Raw genomic sequence first — 18,839 nt, forward strand, 5'->3', positions numbered from 1 at the left:
CACACAGGTCGAGGCCCGGGGCGCAGGGCTTCCCCGGGACTGGCCCCATCTGCGCCCGCGGCCCTAATGGACAGAGTCGGGGACACTGGGACTTGGGGCGGCAGAGGAGCAGGCTGCCCAAATGACAGGCAGAGGCGACGACCACCGAGCAACCTCCGGGAAGCCTGAGCTCCCAGCGAGCCTGGGCCCCGCACTCGGCCCCACGGCAGCCACCCCGGCCTGGGAGTCCCAAGGCCACAAGCGCCGACCTGTCCCGAGGGCACTTGCTCTTAGAAATGATCATTGACTTGAACAGGCTCCGATCACACACTCACGTCACTGGCACGGAACTGTGCTCCTTCGCAGACCCAGCGACAGTCACTGTTTCTCCATCCGCGGGAGGGGCACCAGGCCCTCGGCTCCCTGCCTGGCTCCAGTGCTCCCAGCAGCTCCAGTGCTCCCCACCTGGCTCCAGTGCTCCCAGCAGCTCCAATGCTCCCAGCAGCCTCAGTGCTCCCCAGCAGCTTCAGTGCTCCCCAGCAGCTCCAGTGCTCCCAGCAGCTCCAGTGTTCCCAGCAGCTTCAGTGCTCCCAGCAGCTCTAGTGTCCCCAGCAGCTCCAGTGCTCCCAGCAGCTCCAGTGTCCCCAGCAGCTCCAGTGCTCCCAGCAGCCCCAGTGCTCCCAGCAGTCCCAGTGCTCCCAGCAGCTCCAGTGCTCCCAGCAGTCCCAGTGCTCCCAGCAGCTCCAGTGTCCGCAGCAGCTCCAGTGCTCCCAGCAGCCCCAATGCTCCCAGCAGTCCCAGTGCTCCCAGCAGCTCCAGTGTCCCCAGCAGCTCCAGTGCTCCCAGCAGCTCCAGTGTCCCCAGCAGCTCCAGTGCTCCCAGCAGCCCCAGTGCTCCCAGCAGTCCCAGTGCTCCCAGCAGCTCCAGTGTCCCCAGCAGCTCCAGTGCTCCCAGCAGCCCCAGTGCTCCCAGCAGTCCCAGTGCTCCCAGCAGCTCCAGTGCTCCCAGCAGCTCCAGTGCTCCCAGCAGCCCCAGTGCTCCCCAGCAGCCCTAAGATGGGAAGCATAAGTTCCAACCGGCCGACCTCACGCTCTCAGCTCAGGGATAATAGGAGCTAATTTAGCTCTTGGCGATGAAGCGCTGTGCTCCTACTCGGGGGATGGAATGGAAGTCAGCTGCCGGCGGAACCCCAAGACGGAGGAAACCATGGAACCGGAAAATGAGTTCGGCGCTCCGCAGCTAAATTTTGCTCTTTTTCTAGAAACCCTAAAAGTGTATTTGCATGAGGTTTGGACTAGGAGTCAGCAGGAGAAGGCGAGGGCAAAGAGGGCCTGCACCGCTCCCCCCTCTGCCCTCCCCGGGGTCAGGGCAGAGGACGACCTGGATGACAATTTGCTAATTGTTGTCACGGGTCTCGGCTCTGGTCCAGGCTGAGGGCACAATTACAGTCTCCGAAATCCAGCGTCCAACACAGGAACGCCTCCCTGGAGGGCGCAGGAAACCAGGAGGACGGATTTAAGAATGAGTCTTCGTGAATTGTCATAGTCTCCACACCTGCGTCACAGGCTTCGGAAAAGCGAAAAATCAAAACACATGCATCTGTAGATGTTTTTTCAAGCACTTTATAGAGACTCTGCATTTGCCGTTTTTGACGAGGCTCTGATGGCCCTTCACAGCACATCGCTTCCTTTGTCTTCCACGTCGAGCAATAGAAAAGCACCACGTGGGGATCCCTGGGTGGCGCAGCGGTTTGGCGCCTGCCTTTGGCCCAGGGCGCGATCCTGGAGACCCGGGATCGAATCCCACATCGGGCTCCCGGTGCATGGAGCCTGCTTCTCCCTCTGCCTGTGTCTCTGCCTCTCTCTCTCTCACTGTGTGCCTATCATAAAATAAAAATAATTAAAAAAAAAAAAAGAAAAGCACCACGTGCCGCGAGCTTGTGAATCCAGGAGGGGTCGCGGGGCGTCCACCCGAAGCCTGAAATGAGCAAATGAGTATTCGCTCATCGGGCCACGTTAGAGGAATTTTGCATTTGCATTTTCTGTGTTTTTAAGGATGGAATTCCTGCAAAGGGCCACCATCCAGGACGGACGCACAGGCGCTTCTCATTTCATAGCCAGGGCAGCTTTCTCCGGAGCCTGACACGTGGGGGTGCTGCCCCCGAGACCCACTGCCGTGTCCTGGACACGTCTTTCCCCCAAAAAGCACAGCCCATCTCCCGGTTCTTGCACTCGGTACCCTTTGTGCATAAAACCCTTGCACTGAAAACTGTAAGGAAAATACTCACCTGGTTTAATTTTTTTTACAAAGACGGGACACGATAATATTCCCACCTTGACAGAGAATCGTATTTATTCTTTTTAGAAGTCTTCCTGCGAGTGATACAAGATAGGCCTGGAGTGAGAAGGGATACCCCCCACATCCCCGTGGCGTTGGGGTGCGGACAAGACGCAGCGGAGTCGGCAGGCCAGGCCTCGGCCAGGATGCGGGGAGCATGAGGGGTGCCGGGTGCGGGCGCCCACCCCACGCGAGCCCCGTGGGTGCAGCCACGGCTGCAGAGACATCGCTCAGCCCTCTGTGGCCACCCTGCCTCCTCCTGGGCCCCCGAAAACCAGAGTTCGCTTCCCGCTTGGTCCAATGCAGGCCCCGTCCAGACCCACCGCCCTCTGACTCTGTTGACCGAGGGCCGCCCTGCTCTCCCGGCTGGAAGTGCAAGTCGAGGGGCCGGGCTGGCGAGTGGGGCTCAGAGTGACACGGCCACGTCGGCGAGGCTGTCTCAGGGAACCTGGGGGACGACGGCGCAAAGCGGCTCCTTCTTTGGTGCCCGATGCACACTGGCCAGAAGACGGCCACTTGTTTTAGTTGCGACATTTTGCTTGTGAGAGACCAAGAAGGTAGCCCCAGATGACCTTAATCACCTCCTCCCCGACCCCGACCAAGGGTCCTTCTTCTGACCGGGTTCTGGGGAGAAATCAACCGGGAGGGGCGCATCCCCATCCCTCCCCACGCCGACGTCGTCACGGCCACGAGGTGGCCTGTCCAGCGCACAGGGACCGGCAGGGCGATGGGAAGGGCCACAGAATTGGTGGGGCTCAGTTGCAGAAGGAGACGCAGAGCCTCCTGTTGGATGGCTCAGAGTTTCGAGCCCGGGCCCGCAGCACATTCTGCAACACATGGGGCAGCCGGCGTGGGTCCCCTCGGGTACCCAAGAAGCCAGCCTGGCCACACCAACAGCCATGCTTGTCTGGAGGCTAGATGCCCCGTCCCGCACATGGAGGCTCCTCCTCCTCCCACGAGATCTCTGTCTCAGGGTCTCCGAGGCCCCTTCTCTACCCTGCTTACTACCGCACAAAGATGCCACATCCTAAATATTTAAGGTATGTCTGTGTGTTTGAGGCCTAGTCTATATCAGCATCCATGGGGCCCCCGGGGGGCTCAGCAGCTGGGCACCTGCCTTCAGCCCAGGGTGTGACCCCGGGGTCCCGGGTTCGAGTCCCACGTCGGGCTCCCTGCATGGAGCCTGCTTCTCCCTCTGCCTGTGTCTCTGCCTCTCCTGTGTCTCTCATGAATAAATAAATAATATCTTTTTAAAAATCACCCAGATTTTTGTTTCTTTTCTAATCATAGGAGCCTCTCTACCCTCCGCATCTTCTAAATAACCCATGACTGCAAGGGGATAGGAAGGGAAATGGGCCGTGCTCCACCCTGGGACAGGAATACCAGAGGCCTAAGGCATCTAACCCCCCTCAACAGGGGGACCCCCGGGGCCTCACTCTCTCACACCTGCCTGCGTGCCTGGACACGCACGTGGCCCCCGCCGCAGCCATCCTGTGACACGTGGGGGTCCAGGAGGTCTGGATGCGATGAATCGAGCAAATATCACGTTGACTCTGTTTTTCTGTCTTTATGCCAAGAGGATGTGCTTCAACCCAGGATGCCCACCCCCTCTTGGGGGAGGCCTCACAGCCTTTTCTCCTCCCTCTTTTGTGACTCATCACTCAGTCAGGGCTTAATTTGTTAAGAACCGAGCACACGTGTTCACATGCAAGTCCTGAGTCCCTCCGAGATGCTGGCGACCGGGGCCAAACTCCCTTCTCAGACAACCCAACGGACATCGGTGCTGAGCCCTCGCCCCTAGACCTGCGGGACCGTAAGTTTCAGAATGCCCCCTCCGTGGAGTCGGAAAGGGGTAACTCAGTACTTCTGACTTCTTCTCTTCATTTCAAAAATCCAATCAAATCAGGATAAATAAATAAATAAATAAATCCTTCTTGACACGTTGATAAAAATTTGGGAGGAAAAATGCTGAGAAGGGCAATGGGGGCTGCACCCAGCTCAGGTTAACCCAGCTCCATCTCTTAAGAGTGATGGCAATCAAATTTGTTCCCACCTCTCTCTCAAAAAAAAAAAAAAAAAAAAAAAAAACCATAATTAGAATGCAGGCAGAAGTATATGAAAAGGGATGGAATTATTTATAAAAGTTTTAGAAGGAATCTTTCTGGGTCAGGATATTTGCCCAGTGGCAGGAATTTAATACATAAGCATAACTCTTTAGAGAGCTCTTGCTCCAGGGATTTTTTTCCACCCCCCACCCCCAACAAGGGCGATCTTGAGGATATGAAAAATTTCAAAAAAAAAAAAAAAAAAGAAAAGAAAATTTCAGAGGAATGTTAGGAGTGGCTGGGCAAAAACCAATTTGATCTCCACTGTAGTGGCATTATTTGATTCTTGCATTAAAGAGTGATATCCATAATGTGAAGATTATGCTAAGCGCCCTATAAAAGGATGCAGACCTCGGGGCAGTCGTCTGTGACTTGCTTCCAATTGTGCTCAGAACGACACACACATGTGAAGACAGGCCAAGAAGTGCGGGGTCAGCAAGGCATTCGGGGCTGGCAGACGGAGGAGGAGGCAGCGGAGTCCCACCCGCCGAAGACAAACTCCTCTCCTACGAGAACAAAGTATGATTGAGAGGTTGTAGAGCTGGTCGACCCAACGGGTATGGGTAGATGAAGATGAAGAAGGGTAGATTATGAATTGGACCTCCGAGGTCGAAAAAAATCCTATCTCCTACATAGAGATACGGATACACCCGTAGATGCAGGACAGACACACACATGCACACGAGCTTTCCGCCCGGCGTACCCATTCCTTGGGAGAAATCGCATACAGAGTCGTGGACATCTGTCGCTCTCGGACACAGCGTCCACGCAGGACAGCCCAGATTTCACTTTCGAACCACTGCAGGCCCATCCCTAACCCTGCTCTTATTCATAGAGAAAGGTCAGAGGCCAGAAGGAGGGCTCGGTTTTATTGCACCTGTCGCACCTGTCGCACCTACAGCGGCTTCCTCGAGAGCGCGTGGGGACACTCGTGTGTCCACGTCTGCCGTCAGCGGGAAATACCACCCACCTGGATGGACCCGAGTAGGGTGGGTAGGCCACCGGGGCCCGCCGAGGAAGCCTTCAAACTCTCCATGTCTGTTCTGGACTTAACGCAGGTTTGGGAAATAAGTGACCCTCTTTGCCCTGGGGCTCCAGGTCTGTCTTAGAAGTTCTCAGAGATGCTAGAAGCTTGAGCCTCTTCCTACCCAGCCTTCCTCCCCCTCTCCTCTCTCTGCTGTAGCCCTCACAGGCGTTTTCTCAATTACTATCTCAAACTTCTAATTCTGTCAGAAGCACCTTATTCCTAGGGAAAAAAATAAATAAATAATTGACACACAGGATAAAAATTAACGCTACGCTTGGTGAAGTATCTCAACAAAATAAAGTTTATCCTCTTCCTTCCGTCTTCATTTCAGTAAAATTTATGTGGTATCAATAGTAATTGATTCTTAGGTTAACGCAGAAGCTTCTCGATATAAGATCTTCATAGAAATGAGCAAAGCTGTGTAGGTAAGCAATAAGGTATGGTCGGCCTCCACCGTGAGGAGTCGAGCTGTGTGGGTTGACCTTCGGCTTGAGGACCGCTGATTTGTACACGCTTCATCCAACCTACTTGTTTATAGAAGGGGAAGACCCTCCAGTGATTAGACGAGTACAGAGAAAGAAAAGGATCCATCCTTCACACACTTTCGGTTCCTGACATTAAGCTTTGAATTTTCCCTGCGCTTGCTACTACTATGGCAGAAATGGTTTCTGTATCTCTTAATTGTTGGCTCAGAGTGACTCATTTTGTTGTTGTTGTTGTTGTTGTTTTTTAATTTTTTTTAAGATTTTATTTATTTGAGAGAGAGTGAAAGAGCGAGAGAACACACAGAGGGAGAGAGAGAAGCAGACTCCCTGCTAAGCAAAGAGCTGGACGTGGGGCTCGAGTCCAGGACCCTGAGAGCATCACCTGAGCAGACGCTTGATGGACTGAACCACCCGGGCATCCCCAGAACGACTTGTTTTTTAATCTGATAAAGTACCCTGCATTTTTAAAAGATGGTCTATACCTGGATGTATAGAGGAACCAGTTCATATATATGTTGAAGTCTAGAAATTTACCGATTTAGTACCTAATCACTAAAAATCCAGGCATTAACAAGTCAAATCCACCCCATATAAACCATTTAACATCAACCCAGTGGATGACGCAGAAGCTGTCGTTCCTCCTCTATTTCCAAGGCCCGCGCTTCCCCAGCGCTGGCCTTCTATATATCAGGCTGGTTGATGATGGGAGACACCCGCCCCTTTAGGTTACTTTTCCCGTTGTGATGTATCTTCTTGGGTTTGGCCAATGCTCAGCTTTCTTCCTTCCCAAGGCTTTGCCTTTGACTCATTCCAACTATATAACCCTATGTGATCTGTTATCACTACCGGCTATATCGCTGTACTCACGAGGATGGCCATGGAATGACAACACGGAACCCACAGAGTTCAAGGTATTGGAAAAGCTTTTTGTAGAACACGTTTATTTTATTTTATTTATTTTATTTTATTTTATTTTATTTTATTTTATTTCATTTCATTTCATCTTATCTTATTATTTTATTTTATTTATTTTATGTTATTTTATTTTATTTTATTTTATTTTATTTTATTTTATATTTTTACACATTTATTTTATAAAGGGACATTTGCTATGTGCCCACTTTAAACAGCAGACTTTTTGTTGCATTTGATGTCGGCTATATATGTCTATTTAAATATCCATGAGGATTATGAATTCCTTCTCTTTAAACTTTGTTCCTCAATGTTAACAATCTTATCAAACGCTCAGGGAGGGATATTGAAGGAGGGGCGTCCCATGGAAGAAGGTAGCAAACAGTACTGAGAGAGAAGAGCTTACTCTTTTCTAGACTTCAACAGATTTACATCAGATCTGCTAATGAAAAAAAAAAAAAAGCTACTCAGGCAGGCACACGTCTAACTTGGGCAAAAGTTTTACAGGAAGTAGAAGGAATAACTTCGCCACATAGTGGGTCACGGCTTGATGATCCATTTCTTAGGTAGCAGCAGGATATTTTCCTGGTAGGATTGTGAAAGACTGTCCTTTCTTTCTCTGGTGAAGAATTGCTTTTTCATAGTTCTCAAAGGATTTTGTTTTTCCCTCTTCCCATATTATTTTAGTTCACTGTAGATGCTTCTAACATTCTTTTCATAGAATTGAATTTCATTCTGCTCCTAGCTAATCCCTCTGAGAAACTAGAAAAAAATGAAAGTCTAGATAGTCCTGGTTCCAGATCTTTTTTTTTGGGCTGATTGCTAATTTAAGGGATCCTGGTTAGAGATTAAAAAGAACCAAACAGATTCTTGGGCAAGAGGTGACTCTGCTTTGTAACTAAAGTACAAATAATAGTTTCTATAGGAAAAGCCCATAAAGCACATCTGAAATTTCAGTTTATCTGCTCACAGAGTCATTTGATGAGGCTCCGTATTTAAATGGATAGATTACTTTTTAGACCATATCATTGAATATTTTTACGTAACTTTAGCCATGGCAGCCTAAGTTTTAAATTGGTGGGGATCCACTGTCGAAATCTATGCTTATTATTTAGTTCAATTTATTGACAGAAGTGTAATTCTAAGGAGCTCTACATCTCTCTGATACCTATGATTAAGGCGGATATGAGTGGATTAAGTGAGTCTGAGATGCGGTCCTTACAGCTCCTGTTTTGACATATGTGATTAAATCGTAATTAAAACTACTTACTGCCTAATGTGTCTATCTCCATGGTTGACATTATGCATGACGTCCTCGTAGTTCAGAGGAATGAATGCTGAAGCGACTGCTCCGCTGTTCCTCTTTAGCTGCTAGGGGCACGCAGATCGTTAGTTTTCCCTTTTTAGAACAGAATCGCACTAAGGTCAAAGGCTGACTTTTTATTTTTATTTTTATTTTTACTTTTTTAAAATTTTTACAGAGCATTGAAACTGCAACTCTCAACAGCAAACTCCATGTCCACTTTTTTTCATGGGTCGCAACTTATGCAAGATTTAACTTCTCATTTCTGGTTCTCTCCTTTGGGCTCATATCCAGGTTCACCCGTCCCCCCTCAGCTGTACAACCTTGAGTAAGCTCGTCCACCTCTCTAAGCATTAAGATGCCCATTTATGTTAAACGTCCACCTCATATATACAGATAATATTTTTTAAACATGACTACAGGGTTTAGCAAAGTCATTGACAAGAATAAAACACAACATAGTGTTTATACTTTTTAAACACACGAATTCATATTTGAGATAACGCCCTAAAGAAATAATCTAACATATAGAAGAAGTCACATGTTCAGATACGGCTGGGGGTGGTATTAGCAGATGTGATGTTGGACCGGCCAAGGCCCATGGCCAGTAGATTTCTTGGCTTTGCTTGAGAAAGAACAATAGAGCAAGTTGCTTAGAGAATTAAATATAGATTTATTTTAATATATTTATATTATAAATAATATATAATTTATATTTATAATATATAAATAATTCGTATTTATATAAATTAAATATAATAAATATAATATTAAAATATAATATAATTTATATTTATAATATATGAATATAATATATAAATAATTTATATATTATAAATAACAATTTAATATATTATATTTAATTTATAATAATAATTTATAATAATAAATAATAATTTATATAATATATTTAATTTAATATATTTAGTAAATCTAAATCTAGATTTAGATTTAAATTTATTAAATATAGAAGAAAGGAGCTACTTCACAGACAAAGGAGTGATCTCCTTTGACTCTCTCAGAAGGAGGCGTCTTTTGTCCCCTCAGTGAAGGGGTCCATGAGCTTGTTTAAAAATTAGCTAACTGTCCAGAGGGGTGCTTGTTCCCTGACTTGGGCTTTCTCACTTACGTTGGGTGGTTAGTTTCTCCCTGGTCTCAGGGTCGTGGAATCACCCACAGGGAGCAACTTAAAAAACATCCAGCCTTTGTGGCTTTTACTGTTGTTGGGAGTGGAGTTTTGTGGTTTCCCATGAATCTGGATCTTGTGACTCCTTTAAGTCATGACCTGCTGACTTTTAGGGTAAGGGCCGGCCTAAACCCAAAACAGCTTTACATTGGTCAACTTGTCTCCCGAGTCTGCCTTCCTTCTTGCCTCAGAAGTAAAAAAAAAAAAAAATGCATAATGCCAGACGACTATTAAATACTGGTGGATAAAGGTAATTTTATGCAACCATGGAAAATTATGACAATATATAAATTATATATTGGAAAATTATATAATATATAAAGAGGGAAATATATAAAGTGAAAAATTATATAATATATAAAGAGGCAAAGTACAAAACTAAATTTACTGTAAAACTCTGTTAGAACATGAATGTCCAAAAAAAAAAAAAAAAAAAAAAAAAAAACCAAGTTGGGGCACCTAGGTCACACAGTTAAGCAACCTACTGCTGGTGCTGGTTTCGGCTCAGGTCGTGAACTCAGAACCCTGAGTCAGAGGCCTGGGTTGGGCTCCGGGCTCAGTGTGGAGTTGGCCAAAGATTCCCTCCCGCTCTCCCTCTGCCCCTCCTGCTTGGGCTCCTCTCACGCACCTGCGCTCGCTCTCTCTGAAATGAATAAACAAATCTTAAAAAAAAAAAACAAAAAAACAACATTACATTACTGATTCTTTCAGAATGGTAACTTGTGGATGAGTCAGAAGTGCTGTTTCCTGTTTTTCATAATTCTTATATGTGGTCATGTTCCTATCATGAATAAAAATTTTACCGAGGACCTTATCGTCAGGCTGGAGGCCTGGGGGTGTGGGACAGTGAAAGGAGGAGGTCGCCGAACCGGCTGTAGGACACTGGAGGTCACTGGCGTGGAGGCGGCCTCGACATCTCAACGGCCTTAACCAGGAAGGCTGCGTCAGGTTCAGCCTCAATCCTGAGACGCTCAGGCCGAGTCAGCAAAGTTCTTTCCTATTTTGATATTATAAATATTTCTATAACAAACATCCTCATATAAGGTCATTTTGTACTTATGCAAGTATATCTGCAAAATGATTTCCGAACATGGAAATCTCTAGGTCAAATGAAAAGTACATTTTATAGATTCATACACACTGCCAAGCCACCTTCCATTCAGATTATAATAATTTATTCGCCACCAACAGTGGTATGAGACTGTCTCTTTATCTCAGCATTTCTAATATGACGGTCAAAAAAATTCTATTGCAGCACAGTCTCATTTTAATTACCTATTTATGTTAAGCATTTGTCCAGATTTTAAGAGACTTCTGTATTTCCTTTTCCCTTTTTTTTTTTTCAGATCAGTTTATTCTGTTACTTACCCCTGTTTTTAATCTTTTTCTTGGTTTGAACTAACACATTTTTCCAAAGGGTAGGGGTGCAGTGCAGAAGCACTAACTCACTTCCCTTTGCATGGAAACTGCGACCTCTGGCTCGAAAATGCTCAGAGGCTGCCTCCTGGAAGTCACCCGTGACCTCCAGATTACTCTGTTTAATTGTGTCTTCTCAGTCAGAATTCTTGCTTTTTCTACAGCATTGACCAAGCTTGCCCATTCCCCTTCCTGGGACACTTCGGAGACTTCTACATGACACACTTCTGCATCTCTTAGGAGTTCCCCCACTGCTTTTTGGTTCTTTGAGGATGACCACGTGGGCCACCTACCAGCTAAGCTTAGGGTCCTCCATATAATTTATCAACAACCCAGGATACTTTTTAGGGTAAAACGTGTTTTAATGGTCATTCCAGGGCAATGGTTATAAATGGGTCATGCCCCAAGCAAACCATGACATACGCACATGGTTTCTAATCAAGTCTCTAATCGAGACTTTCTAATCAAGTCCCTAAATCATCTTTCTGTCAAGTTTTTTCTTCCTTATCTAAAATCCAGAGCTTTTTTGGTACAGCTATGGTGCTTTAGCTTTTACCATTTATTTCTTGAAGTTGCATTCTGCAAGATGAGATAAAGAGTAGAGTCTATTCACCCCGGCACCCTGTTTCCTTGCTGTTTCCCAAATCAAGCATCAATCACTTGGAATGATGAAGATTGTCTAATAACCTTAAGAGTATCAGAGAAGGTAGGTCCTAAGAGAAAGGAAAGCAAGGCCGTGTCGGAAACCGCGATCCAGCAGCTAAAGGGGTGACTTAGGATGAAGCTTATGGTCAGTGAGGATGAGCCTATCTCTTGAAGGTAGGTACTCAAGGGACCTCCAGCAGCTCAAAGCGGCTACACCTTTGCAACAGATGATGGCGTCCTTCACTTTAAGGCACCTGAAGACCCTGATATTATGATTATCCATCTACCACTGCAGTTGCTCCAAATTCTCTTGAACCAAAACACCAGAAGGAATTCACTTCTGCCCAGACAGGAGCCACGGCTGGCCCGAATGGTGGAAGCTGGACCTCCGGCAGGCAGTCTACGCGACGGACATTGGACTCCTGTCTCAGGGAGGCAGCCGGTCCACCCTACAGGCCTGGGTCACACCGCTGCTCCTGATGTTTCACCCGGGCTGGATTGGGCCCCCACCATTCAGCCCCTGCTTCGTCTCTTTCTACATCGATATGTAAGCCTGGGGATAACCTTGTGTTCTTTGTGTAGCTGGTAAAAGGGACTTTTGTGGCTAGAGGTTGAAATGGATGTTAAACGGCTATGCTTATAGAATAGGAAGGGGAGGAGGGCGGGGGGTGGGGGTGAATGGGTGACGGGCACTGAGGGGGGCACTTGACGGGATGAGCACTGGGTGTTATTCTGTATGTTGTAAATTGAACACCAATAAAAAATAAATTTATTATAAAAAAAATAAAAAAAAAATAAAAAAAAGAATAGGAATCCAGAAGGCGGGAAGCAATTCACCTCTATAAAAAGTGTTACATGGAGCAATGAGAGTTGCCTGCCCAAAATCTAGTCCCACCTTTTCCTTGCTAGCACAATAACAGTTTGCTTTATTTACTTTGTCCCACCTTCAGTCCATTTTATACATTACACCATTCAAATATCCACTTTATTTATGTCAGTGTCTGGCTCAGAAGTCTGTAGAGATTTCTCCAGTTTCGAAGAATAATATTTAAAGCATTCACCTTTTTTTTTTCCCCTACCAAAGCATGGTACAGCACACTAAATCTAATATATTTTTAACAAATGTTTATTTTTTTTTTAATTTGCAGCCATGAGTAATTTTCAAACACAGCTAAGCCTATGTTTGAGAACACTTCCTACTACCGTTTTATCTATATTTTGTTGATGAGGACCCTGAGAAAGACGCAGAGAAAGTTGCACAGCTAGTCAAGGGAAAAAGAAAAGAAAAGAAAACAAAACAAAAAAACAAAACAAAAACAAAAACAAAAAAACCAAAAAAACAACAAAAAAGAAAAAAAAAGAAAAAAAAAGAAAAAGAAAACAAGAACACCAAGCCCTGACTTTGGTACATGCAACTTTCTCACTACAATATGCTCCTTTCTGATAATCTATTGGGCTGCCAACACCAGGCCACCATCCCCAGCATTACTGGTGCACACAGTGACATCTATGACATCTGGGTTGTTTCCATTGGTTGTCCGGAGGAAGACACAGTATAATTTCATTGCATATCAGAGCTATGCAGAGGTCCCCTGAAAGCCTGAGAAGAGCAAAAAGCCCAGGATACCCTCATCATAATTGGAAATAAGAGCATCCCAGAGTACCTGGTGAGGATGTTCCACAGATACAGGAAAAAAAGGAAAGCCTATAAATCTATATTTCCATACTTACACAGGAAAGGGTTAGCTCAGCAAGTGTGGGAGCCCAAACCCTGAGCATTGCAAATAAAGGCCTGGCCTTTCCCAGCTCCTGGAAGATCATCTCAGAGTCCTTAGAATATCCCAAGAGTGGGATATTATGCCTGGGAACTTGGGCCACACCAGAGAGTTTGTGCCAGCAGTGTCATAGATGGCAGAGGCCTTGGGCCATCCCATACCAGTTTGAGGCTGGAGAAGCTGGAGAGTAGCTTAACGTCAGCCACGTAGGTGTTCTATGCCTACATGACTGTTCCCCAACTAAAATGCTGAACAGCAAGACTCGGGTGAGCTTCTTTAATGGACAATACCCTGTATGTCTTATTACGCATTGTTGCCGGGAGCGTGGGGTGCTATCTGTAGATCTCCACTGGGACAGGACAACTGGAAGTTCGCATCTGGTCTTTCCTAGACTCTGCCTTTTGCACCTTCTACCTCTGCTGATTTTAATCTGTATCCTTTCACTGTGATAAGCCATAACCATGAGTATAATAACTTACCTGAGTTCTGTGACGTCCTTATAGCAACTCATTAAACCCGAGCATGGTCTTGGGGATCCCTGCTGCAATACCTCTTGATGGCTTATTAAAAGCCTAAGAGCACCTAGGTCACCTGGAGTGTGGTAAAGGAATATGTGAAATAATCATAGTAATTGGCATTTGTATTGACACTTTATAACTTGCAACTTGCTTGCTCTCTTTCCAGACTCTTTCCAAAACTCTGAAGTAGGTATTATTCTCATCGTTTAGATAAGAAACTATATTTGTTATTTATTTGTGTAAAAAAAATAAACCCTCAAGTTTACCGAATGAAGACAACAAACAAGTACTATCTCATCATTTCTGAGAGTCAGGAACCCCAGAGCAGCTTAGCTGGATGATTTTGGTTCAGGGTCGTTCGTGGGGCCTCAATCACCTGCAGTTACATGATCCTGTAAAGCCTTGATAGGATTCTAGGCTCAGCCTCCGAGGAGATTCAGTCCAATGGCTATGAGTTGGAGCCCTCAGTTCCCTTCTGGCTATTCTCTAAAAATCTCAGGTTCTTGCCGTAGAGGCCTCTAGACAAGGTTGCCTGGGGATCCTCAAGACATAGCCTCTGGCTCCCCAACAGTGCACGCTGCCTAAGGCAGAAATTATGGTCTTTATAGCCTGATCTCAAAAGTGACCTGACATCATTCCTGCCATACAGCATCAGCCACACAGATACAACCTTGTCCATTGGGGGAGGGCGTACGCGGGGGCTCCCGCCTCCATCTTCAGACTCACCACGACGTGAACCAAGAAGTTAGCTGACAAGCGTACAGTCACTCTGCGAGAGGCAGGGCCAGAAGTGGAACTCTTGTCTCCAGACTCCAAATTCTTTGCAGGTTCCCCCATTACTGACCCAACTTCCTTGCGAATATTCCCTTTGACGCCAAGGGAAGAGCAGACAGCAAGCTAATGTCAGCCTTGAATCACAGCTCTAAGGAAATATTATTGTCTCATCTAGTAGCTCAGAAGAAGGGTTCAGAGAAGTGGCCTTGCGCCAGTTATGTAATAAGGCCGAGGCAGAGCACCTAATCGATAATGATTTCTAAAGTACCCGTGTTCTGTTCTAAGTTGCCTCTGTGTCCTGCTACAGGAGCAGCACATCAACAAAATACTTACCTGTTCCTACATTTCTCCATATGTTATTTTTAATCTAATCTGCGGTATCAATGCTCATACCACAAAGAAAGCAAGAATTGGGCAGGTTGAATGATGCATCGATGCCTTGATGAGTGTCCTGCACAACTCACAAATTACTCACACTAGCCTCTCATGGTCTTGAAATTTTGTTTACCTTGCCTAAGGGACTTGTCTACTTCTCTTTCCCTCAAATACATTGCTTGAAATTGAATAGATAATCCTTGCACATATCCCATGAAGAAAATAATATGGCTTATAGGTCAGTAGCTTTTTCTTAAATTCTTGGTTACTGCTTTTCCAAAAAAAAAAAAAAAGGATGATTTTAGTTACTCTATCTGCGATGACTATTTGATAAGAGCAAATTTATGCCCTGCTGCACTGTTTTTGTGCCTTTTTGCTTACATACCAGCTTTTCCTTCAATGCCAATTAGATTTTACCTGCAGTAGGAACAATGCACAGGTCAGTAAGTTCATGGAAATGATGACAAATAAGAACAATTATGAACAAGTTATGGACACTTGCTTGGCTGGGGAGGATGGTAAAATGCCCTTGGTTCCATGATAAATGTGCATTTCTAATATGTTAAAATATAAAAGTGTGTCTTTGAATCTGTAAATGCTTATTATCGTCCAAGTTTCTCTCTAACAATGGTTGTGCGGGACACAGTTGGGTTGTCTTCAAGGTGCAGTTCAACCTCATTAAAACCAACCTCTCTGACCTCCCCAATTATATCCTGAAGCAACTTTTCTGTTATATTTAGGATCACGCAAGAGTAAGTGAGGGGCCAGTTCAGAAGACTAAGTCTGACGTCCAGAAGAGAGTGAGAGGGTCATCCATCAAAGCAGTTTATATCAACATAAGCGGGGGACCTCCAGTGACAGAGCCTGACAAGCCTCATTTGGGTAAAATAAGAAAGCAAGAACTCGTGAATCTACTCTCACCGGCAATTTCAATAACCGTGAGTGAATTCTCAAGGAAGGGTCAGGGATGGTTGCTGAGCACTAATGGAGTGAGACGGGTTGAGAGGCAAATGCCGTGTGTAGTTAGATCATCCTGACACAGTCACAATATTCAGGAGACATCTATCATTTTTTTCCTACAAACATCGTTTCCAGTTCAGCCGTGTACATTCTAGAAACAATTTGTATTAGTGTCTGGTTTGCTGCTGTGACTAATTGCCCCAAACTAAGTGGCATAAAACAGCACAGACATACATCTTACAAGTCTGGGGGGCAGGAGGGTGACACAGATCTCTCTGGGGTGGCATCAGGGTGCCTGCAGGCCCAAGCTCCTCTCTGGTGGCTCCAGGGAAGAGCTGCCGTCCTTGCCGTCGCAGCTTCTAGACGTTGCCCATATTCCTTGGCTCATAACTTCCTTTCCCCACCTTCAAAACCAATAATGCTGCATCCATCTGGGACTTTTCCCCCTAGGCTCTCCCCCTCTGACTCTTCTTTCTTCTCCCTCCTCCACTTTTAAGGACTCTTGTGATTACTTTGGAGCTGCCCATGTAATTCAGGACCTATTTTAAGGTCCTGAATTAAGATGAGCTGATTAGCAACCTTAATTCCCCTTTTTGACGTAACCTAATATACTCACAGGTTCAGGGACTGCACATGCGCATCTGCTGGGAGGGGGGGTACATTACTCTTCTGAACACTCTCCTTTTGCTCTTAAGATGTTCTCTTATTTAATTTCAAATTCATCTAGAAATTTTCAGTATTATTTTAGACTGCTAGAGATGTCAGGCTCACTGACTTGGCAAAGTATATTTCTAACACTCACTGCTGGTTTCGTGAAAGACTGTCAGGCCGAGTTTTAAAATGAAATAGTTTCTTTTCTGCTATTGACTTTCTAGGACAAACCCTTGTGCGAATTGTAGTTTCCAGCTCATAATGTGTGGATAATTTTCTACGTATCTCACGGAGTGATGATGAGATGAGCAAATATATGTTAAAATATTACACTGTCATTGCTATGCAAATATAAGACAATTTATCTATTAGTAATAATTTGGGTTATGATCATTTAAATGTTCCAATTCCACTATTTGTTCCTTATCTCAGAGCTTCAAGATACTAAATGTTACAAGAATTGATTAAAGGCTCATGGGAAAACGTCTCCTACATTTTCAAAGAATGAACTATTGTATAAGCACAGCATTTCCTCCATGAGTAAAATGTTTTTAGAGAGCCCTTAAACTCATCGAATCCCCAGGGTGCCTCATCTTCTTAAGAGCCGATTTAAAATAGACCATCTTTATTATGGATGTAAATTGGGTGACAATTATGATTGGCCACATCTTCCACTTTCTGCAGGTGGTATTTTTTTTCCCCTTTCCATACCTGCCATTGTATCAAGAAAGGAGACTTGCTTAAGTGCAAGGATGCACACAGGTGGGCCACGGCTCATGGTCGTTAATTTAAGGGCACACTTTCATTTTCAGTGCAATTAGCTGTCTAATTGAGCATCCAAATTTAGCAGTGCATTTGCATGTGCAATTAATTATGATTTAAAAGCAGTCTGCGTTAATGGTTTCTTTTCCATTATCTACAAATGTAATTACTGAAGGATGGATTGAGTTTGGGAATCATTTGGGAAAATGTTTTTGCACCACTGGAGCCCAATGCTATAAGCGGTGACAGTGAAATCAGAACACCACACCCAGAGGCATAAGGCTGAAAAGGGGGTTATTTGGTGGGGACGAGCTGTAACACAGGACCAGATTGCTGATTTGGGTATATGGTAATCTTTTTCTTGCTTACTGGAATTAACTCAAATTATAGTCACCATATGACTTCACTCAGTCAGAACAAAGATAAACCCTGAATTTGCAACAGTAGATTTTAGAAGGGAAAAAAAAAAAAAAACTTCACATTAAAAAAAAAATCTAAAATGAGACATCTTAGTTAATTTCTCATAAATCACAAAAATTAGGATCTAGTTCAGTTTAGGAACATTTGTGTGGTTTTCCTGATTAAAGGAAGGAAAATATGACCTCAAAAAACAAAAACAAAAACGAGATAAAATTCAAATGAGGAGCCAGTAATAATTAATGGAGAACAGACTGAAAACATAGTAGTTTGAGAGAATACAAAAATTCTGAATGAGCAGACTGTGTCCCTTCCATCGGCTCAACAACTGAAAAACTCTGCTATTGTTTCCTGAGGGAAAACAAGCCTTTTGCTAACCTGGGATTTCTAATAAATGCAGTGCCCAGAAGTTTGCTGCGGAAGAAGGATGTTCAAGAGCCATTGCAGGCTCTGACCTCTTGTATCACTGCCCTCAGGAGCACAAGCAGGGAGAGACACTGGGTTGGGTCATCTTGATGGGCCTAGGCAGGGTGGAGCCTGACCTCCTTACTGGGAACTGCTGGGAAAGCCATCATTGAGAAACTGTGGAGTGCTTCAGCAAAAAGGGGGAAGAGGGAGGAAAAAAACGTCAGGAAGATGGTGTGAAAGACAAATCCTCAACCATTATTTCATTAAGGTTTAATTATTTTAAATAATGGTTTTAAATAAATAAAATTACTTTAAACTTTATTTAAAATTGTGTGCTGAATTACCGAATGAGTAATTTAAGAAATAAATGAATTTTAAACATTTAAAATGATGGTTTAGAATAAATCGTTTTAATTAAAACCAACCACAACAGTATAAAACAATAAGTAAAAGTCTTTCTTCCCACTCAGAATCCTGTTTCTTCTCCTCAAAGATGATCACAGTAAAGTTTCATGTATGTATCCCTAAAACAATATATACCATAGCTCAAAATTGTAGGCATATTTTTATATCACACGATCATCGATTTCTGGTTTGCTCATCACTTTTTTTTTCGTATTAGAGGAGCTTTGATTTCCTTGCATATCAAGACCTTCAGATCTGCTTCATTCTTATGGCTGTTCAACATAATTGAACAGATTTCTGATGAAATATTTCACTATTCTCTTATTGATGGACATCCTGGGTTTTCTAGTTTCCTCTTTTATGTAAAATAATACAAAGTGCATTTATATAATTACCTTG

General features: G+C 44.6%; 1 long non-coding RNA gene across 1 annotated transcript in view; it reads left to right on the plus strand.

The window, feature by feature from the left end:
- The first annotated feature begins 3,994 nt into the window (after positions 1 to 3,994).
- Positions 3,995 to 18,839, plus strand: part of LOC144291883 (uncharacterized) — a 33,459-nt gene continuing 18,614 nt past the window's right edge. The window contains exons 1-2 of the long non-coding RNA XR_013359440.1: positions 3,995 to 4,129; positions 15,578 to 15,775. This is a non-coding gene — a long non-coding RNA (uncharacterized LOC144291883). The remainder of the gene's footprint in view (positions 4,130 to 15,577; positions 15,776 to 18,839) is intronic.

This window comes from Canis aureus, chromosome 20 (assembly GCF_053574225.1).
Source record: "Canis aureus isolate CA01 chromosome 20, VMU_Caureus_v.1.0, whole genome shotgun sequence".
Taxonomy (NCBI): Eukaryota; Metazoa; Chordata; class Mammalia; order Carnivora; family Canidae; genus Canis; species Canis aureus.